Consider the following 7,952-nt stretch of genomic DNA (forward strand, 5'->3'; position numbering starts at 1 on the left):
ACTAAATAAATGAAACGATTCTTTTTGTCTGAAATGAGTTTAAGATAAAGTCCACTTCCTCTTCACGTTCGCTTCTTGTCTCTTCATGGATCGTCCAACTTCCCCGTCTCATCTGGAAGTCCTGACCCCAGATAGGCCCAATCGTTCTCGGGGCTGAGGCTCCGGAGAATACCCTCACTGTTACTTGTGGCGCTAATGGACTTCCTGCACTGAGCCGAGCCAGCTGGAGTAACAGAATCACAACAGGCCGAGTGCTCAGCAACGCAGTTAGTCACACACACACTCTGTCTCTGCCAGCTGCTCTCTCCACTGGTGCCTCAGACGGATCCCTATGACTCCGGTGTCTGGGCATGGAGACGGGATCGAGCCTGTGAAGTCAGATTTAACCAGCAGAACATGTTCGGCTGATAGACGCATGTAGCTGGAGCACATGGAGAGAAGTCCAACACCATCGTACCGAGGATCCTCTGGTGCCTTGAAAAAGACAGTGTCCACGAGGGGAGAGAGAGAGAGACGCTGAATAATTCATCCTGCTCCAAGTTATTGTAGCTCTGTCTTTGTGTGTCTGTGTGTGTCAGTGTGTGTGTGTGGATGCTGTCATGTCTTGGAACGCTGCACCAGTGTGCAAATGGAAAAGCTGTTCCAGCAACAGTTTGCCCAGTTTCACTCGGCTCACCTCGACTTTACGTTGGCACAGAGAAAATCCCTGCTTGGTTTTTATGGATAAAGTATTTTGTGTAAACATTGAGCTGATGGTGACGATGACGATGATGATGATGATGATGATGAAGAGCGCTCTTCTTTGTTTGTTTTGTTCTGTCTGGTAGAGATTGTCACCAGATTTCGACCATAGACTGTAAATAAAGATGGACGCCACAGCTCCCAAAAGTGAAGCCAAATCTTGATCGCCTCCGGTTGGCGAGCTGCAGTATTGGTCATAAACCCATTCTCCTCCATGTTAGTGGCTGGGACGTGAACCAGCCTGGAAAGAACACTCAATACTTTTTTTTTCTCAAAGATGCTTTCTGTCAATTAAGGTCGATTTATTTCACTAATCTACAGTTTAGAGTTTGGTTTTAATCAGTAATCTGCGGCGACATGTCGCGATAGACAGCTGAGACACTGGCTCACGATTGGTCGAGGCCTCGTATCAGCGGGACTTTAATTCCCACAGCTCCGCCCCTCTTGCAGATGTTGTTCAAATCACCTTCAAAAAAAAAAATCAACACTAGTTTCTACAGTCACAGTTTTTCTTCAAAGCTTCTCAGAGGAGTTATTCTTTGCCGACTGACACACACACACACACACACACACACACACACACACAGACTGCTGGCCCCATGCTGAGCCACAGCAGGGACAGAAGTGAGGTATTAATATTGTTTCTTAGAGAGGAAACACACATATATACGGTGTGTGTGTTTGTTATTTGTTACCTCATTAGGACGTGTCCCAGCATAAACACCTCATGAGGACCCAAGTCCAAGTCTGCTCCTAATGAGCCTCTGCATCATTTCAGTGGCTTTGAGCTCAGCTGGTAGAGCAGGAGCCCCAGAAACAGACGTGAGTCCTCCTGCAGTCGTTGCAGGTTCGATCCCGACTCCGCCCGTCGCTGCGTGTTGTCTCCCGTGCATCTGTCTCCACATTTCACGCCACAGTCTTGTCAATAAATGCAACAATGCCCCATAAAGTTAACGTTAGTCAGATTGGTCATGGTTAGAGATTAGGTGTTGGTTAAGTTGTGCACAAAGAATGGAACCTCCTAATAAGGATGTGTGTGTGTGTGTGTGTGTGTGTCAACACTGTGGCTAACTCGTCTTTATTCCCAGTTCCACGTGTCTTATTATAACACGACCTTCAGTGCCTCCCAGACGGCTGCAGTGGAGCGGATGTGTTTTTCATCCCTGACCTGGTACACGGACGCAACTCCAACCTACTCTCTCTCATATCTCCCTGAACAAACATTCAGTTTCATTTATTTGCAAATATTGACTCATGCACTGTGTGCGGTTCAGCTCAGGTGAGTGGCGCCACTTGACAGTAAGTGCAGATCAGTATAGTGTACGTTCCTGCTCTGAAGTTTCTGTATCCTGCAGCTCCGCCCGTCTGCTGAAAACAAACCACAAATAATGTTTTGTTCCATCGTACGTCACTGTTGGGGAAAAGAAATCTGTATCTGCTCTTCCCTGGATGATTAAGAGAACAGTTGCACTTACGGTTGGTATGGCAACTCCATGTGAAAATCAACAACTGCTAATGACGTGGCAGTTTGTGAGGTTACCGGGGCCATTTTGAGTCCGGTGTGATTTTACAGTTTTGTCGAGGGAACTGGATAAAGGTAGAAGACGACAGACACAACAGCTGGGTCTCAGTTCAGGGGCTTCAACCCCCTCCCTCGTGGGCCACATAGAATAGACCACAAAGGCCGGGCCGTCTCAACCGCCTTAATTTCTGTTGCCTGGCAGAGAGCTAGAGTTGGACATGACGAGGAGGTTTTAATACCCCTTGGTTTTTAAAGATGTGTTGCAGTAGCTGTTCAGTTGAGTTGAAACGTGACACTGGAGCACTGGACGTCTCACCGACATCGTTGCCTCTCATGCGGCAGGAAGGATTCACCGGCTGGAGCCCGTTGTTTCATGGCATTTAATACTGATCACATTTATCACAGATGAGTCACGGGGGATGTTTTATTCATCTGTCGTGGATCCATCATCTATACCGCTGATCAGTGCAGGGGAGCTGGAGCCAGTCCCACACGGCTCCCACAGCTCAGCTTCACTGGAGTCTGTGACTGTGTCTGTATGTTAGGACTGTGATACCGTGGCAACATGTCCAGGGTGTGTCCCAGCTCTCTCCCCCTACATCAGCTGAGGAGAAGAGATGCAAATAACAAACTTGCATCGCAGCTACCTGAGCAAACACAGCTGAACTTCACCACCAGTGCTTTGAGAAGTTGCGGTCGACTGTGAAAGCTTGTCGTCATTAATAGTTTACAATCTGTGTCAGCGGTGGAACCACAAGGCAGCGTGTGCCCCTCACTCGGTTAGTGGGAAGAGAACGACTGATTCTGGAACAGACCTAACGTTACCCAGGGTTGACTCACTAACACAGTTCCCCTCTGACTGGCCTGCAGTGAAGCAGCATGGGAAAACCTGTGTGAGTCCACCGAAGCTCAGATACATGTCTGCTCTCTGACACTGTGTTTGCACAACACACACACACACTCACGACAATAGCAAATAGACACACACAGCAAACAGACACACACAAGACTGAACTTGAACTGAACTTGTGCATCACAGAGCACGATGGTCTCCACTGTTATCACAGAGGAATTCCATACGGGAGTGTGTGTCTGTGTGTGAGTGTGTGTGTGTGTGTGCAGGATTAAGTGAGGTCCTGGTTATCAAACAGAGTATCTTGCCCAGAGCCAGGTTTGGAACCACCAACCTTCTGGTTAGTGGGCCACCCTCTCTGCCTCCTGTCCACAATGCATGGACGTCAGTGACTCTCAGCTCACGTCCCCTCTGGTTGTTGGACTTCACACTTCAATACGATCACCGAGGATCGAACCTACAACCACAAAGCTTCTTAATGCTCCTGTTACTAAAGTGTCTCTATCCACTGGACCACCGTGGCTTCCGGAGGTCGGCCCCACCTTTTCCTTTAGATAGCACCCAAAGCAAAGAGTCCACCCCTGTGAGGAAACCGTCCTCCACCAAACAGGTCAGTGTGTCAGAGGACGATCTGAGGACGTTTATGAGTCAGTGCAGTTCAACACTGTGAACTAATGACTGAGGGACAAGCGTTCTGAAAATGTCAAGGTTGCAGGTTAACTGAGTTTTAAAGTCTAAGCCTCAGAAACTCTGCTCAAAGACAAAACGTCTCAGGGAGCCCGACCACTGAGACGTTTTCAGCTCCACGGTGTCGTCATGGTGATCAGAACTGATGCTCGGGTTTGTTTACACCCAAAGAAAACACTTAAAAGGTTCTTCACCAGTGTGTGTGTGTGTGTGTGTGTGTGTGTGTGTGTGTGTGTGTTGGGATTCCTGTTGGTGCCTCTGTTTGTTTTTCTGGATCCACCATTTTGGCACAGTTGTCTGAAATGCCAGCAGTGATCCTCAGCGGAACTAAAAGGATGATGATGGTGTTTGGGAGTGTCTGCAGAACACACACACACACACACACACACACACACACACTCACACACTCACACACACACACACACACAGACAGACGTTTGTGCAGTTCCTTCATTTTTAAAAAGTCCAGTTAATAAGAAGTCCTTCAGCTGTGATAAGTGTCCTGATTCTTGATGAATCTGGATTCAGCGCTGACCAGCCCTGGAGTCCTGGTTCCCACTCCCCCGCCCGCATGGGAATGAGATGCTTTGTGTTTCCATGAGTCTCAGGAGAAACTGCTGTTTGCTGCTGGAAAGTCCACACGCAGCCGTCGTTTCCTGTCTGCACCCACCAATCTGGACCTCACCGAGCCAGTCCACGTCTCCCGATCCAGATGTTCAACAAATGCAAAGGGACTCCAGAATGTGCAGTTCCCCAGCACCAACACCTCGCCACCACTGCTGTGTGCTTTCACCCCCTCTCTGTTTGAATATGTAGAGACTCATCAACCCCCCCACACCCACTCTGAGGCATCACTGTCTCTCCCGGAGATAACGGTGACAGCGGCGCTGCGAGAGGCGAAGCCCTGTCCTTACGAATGAAGACAAATATCTCCCAGCCCCCGAGCCAGATGTGGGTGTGACCCCCGTGACCTTCTCTGTCTGAACACAAGGAGCTGGATGCAGATCTGTGTGGTCGCTCCATGTCGGGATGCAGGAGAGGGAACAGGCTTACATGTATAATGAGATGAAACCTCCCGTGCAGAGACAGCAGCCACAGAGGACGGATCTCTGCCCTGCAGCTCGTTGCACTTTCTGATTTCTCTGTCGTTGTTGTGGTTTTCATGCACTGATGTGTTTAATTAATTGTTGGTGGTCATTCATCTTTCATTTCTGCTTCTGATTCTGGGCTCGCATTGTTTTTAATTCCGATGATGACTCAGGACAGAAAGTGAGCCGGACACGTTTTCAACAGCTGAGCATCTGTTCGTCTATGTTGAATATATATTCATCTTCTTTTGTTCTCCTGTCACATATTCCTCTTTATCACTTACTCTTTTACTGTCGGCCACAGATTTTTGCTTCATTTTTTGGCTTAATTTCATCATTTTTCTTTTGATTTATTTAATTTAGTAGAATTGTACCAGAAGAACTCATTCCACTATTCATGGACACATCAAAAGAGCCTATGAAATGAAAACCAAACTTCTCACTCGTCGTGGTTCTTATTCATTTTACAACCTGGCAAATCAAAACTTTTGCTTGTTAACAGTTTATATCAGATGCATGAGGCTTAAGTACTTAATCTACATACTGCTATCAAAGATACTTTTTAATAGTACTTAATACTTTTACAGAATTCTACAGAATGAAGCATGCAGAAAAGATTTATGTGTAAAAACAAAGATTCAACTTCTACATATTTGGTTTTATTTCAGTTTTTTCTTTTCATTTATAATAATTTATCATGAAGCTCAATTACATTTCGTTGTCCTGAGGGTTTAATAACGACGAAAACATTTCTAATTATTGTTACTATCATTTTACATTTACTGACCCACATATCACACATTTTTCTACTTCCAGATATCGTCATTGGTCCTGAAACATACATCCAGCTCTACTTGGGAAATAAAAGCATATGGGGCATTTCAAATAGAAACTATTCACACACATAGCAACCGATAAAACTTGGCATGTTTCATTTAACATTATTGCTTAAATGCATCGCCGGTTAATGAAATAACAGATAACAGCTGCAGATGGATTTTTTTTTATTGATTTTAGTTTCCTCCATGTTCTCCCCCGCTTTCTCTGGCTCTGCTTTCTTTATGCTTGTGTTTCTGATGAGGGGAAAACTTGGCACATTCCTAACTCCACACACACACACACACACACACACACACACACACACACACACACACACACACACACACACACACACACACACACACACACACACACACACACACACAGTATATTGGTGTTAGGTGGGGCTGCATGAGCTCATTCTTTGTGTTTTTAATGCTTCTTCTCTGAGAGCAGGAGTGAGATGAACATTTTCAGCCTCCTCAGCTCCGATGTTATTTCTCTGCTCTGATTTCTTCGCTGGTCTGTGCAGACGTTTAGAAGCGGTTATAGATTTTTTTATTTTTTTTTTGGACCCGGGTCATCTCAGTGTATTCGGACTTTGTTTCAAGCCTCTGATTTATTCCTTCACAGAATAAGTCCTATAGTTGCAGAGGGTCACATATGCAAATCCAGAATTAACTTCTAGGAGCAGCTGAATATTCATGGAGCTGCAGTTCAAACACAGCAAAGGCTCCTTGTTTCTTCATGATCAATTCAGCTGCATCGCTTAATTTGCTCTGTGTGAGCTGGAGGCTCCGAATTTAAATGCATGATTTAAAATGCATAGGCAGAATAATGGGTCTTCTTATAGAGTTTGAATAAATGTGTTGCAGATTTCTTGCTGGCTGCAGCAGAGTATATGGAAGAGGTCGTATCTGCATATATACGGATTGTTTTAGTTTCATTTATCACTGTTTTAATTTCAGTTTCTTTAGAGGGAAGAAAACCTCCGTGTGAAAACTAACAGTGAGCTCTGTGGCTTCTTCAAATACTGTTTCTGGAAAGAGATGCTGCTGTCGAAATTTTTAAGTATTACTTTTCTGATACTCAAATCAATTTCTAAGGATGTGAATAGAATTTCATTTGGGGATTAAATGTTGGCAGCATTGAAATTGAGGCAGGAATTTCAGCCACAGGTCAGTCAGTGAAAAATGAAATAAAACCAAAGCATGGATGAAAAAGTGAGATTTCTTTCTTTTCAGTTCTCAGACAGGAGTGATAAATCATCATCGTATGTTTGGGGTGTAGAGATAATAGTGACACTATTTAATATCAGATGTTTGTCAAGTGTTTTAAATGGACTGATTCAAACGAGCTCTGAGATACAGACAGAAATGTCAAAGATCTCACGACTAGAAGTTTTAATATCAGAGAATTTGAGTAAAAACTATTTGAAAACTGCACTTAACTTAGTTTCCTTTCCTCCACAGCAGCTTTTAATGCAAACATTACACAAGGAGATTAGAGGAGGAGGAGGAGGAGGAAGGGCTTTGTGCTTTAAAGGGAAAGATCAGCTGCTGCAAGTGAAGACAACCTCAGAGAGAGAGAGAGAGAGACACCACACGCACAAACACACACACACACACACACACACACACACACACACACACACACAGAGAGAGAGAGAGGCACACACCACACCCACACACACACACACACACACATAGAGAAAGCGAGAGAGAGGCACACATGTGCAAACACACAGAGAGAGAGAGAGGGGCACACACACACACACACACACACACACACACAGAGACACACACACATGTACACACAGAGAGAGAGAGAGAGAGAGACACACACACACACACACACACAGAGAGAGACAGAGAGAGAGAGAGAGAGACACAAACACACACACACAGAGACAGAGGGAGAGAGAGACACACAAACACACACACACACACACACACAGAGAGAGAGACACACACACACACACAGACAGAGAGAGAGAGAGAGAGACACAAACACACACACACACACAGAGAGAGAGAGAGAGACACAAACACACACACACACACAGAGAGAGACTCATGTGCATCAGAGGTTAAAAAGAGGAGAAATTAGATTAATCTCATATCATCTGTCTCTTCACTCATCTGCACCTGAATGTGTCTGAAATGTGGATCAAGAGGAGGTTGTGTGTGTGTGTGTGTGCGCGCGCGCGTGTGTGTGTGTGTGCGTGCGCGCGCGCGCGTGT

This window comes from Paralichthys olivaceus, chromosome 12, assembly GCF_024713975.1.
Source record: "Paralichthys olivaceus isolate ysfri-2021 chromosome 12, ASM2471397v2, whole genome shotgun sequence".
Lineage (NCBI taxonomy): Eukaryota > Metazoa > Chordata > Actinopteri > Pleuronectiformes > Paralichthyidae > Paralichthys > Paralichthys olivaceus.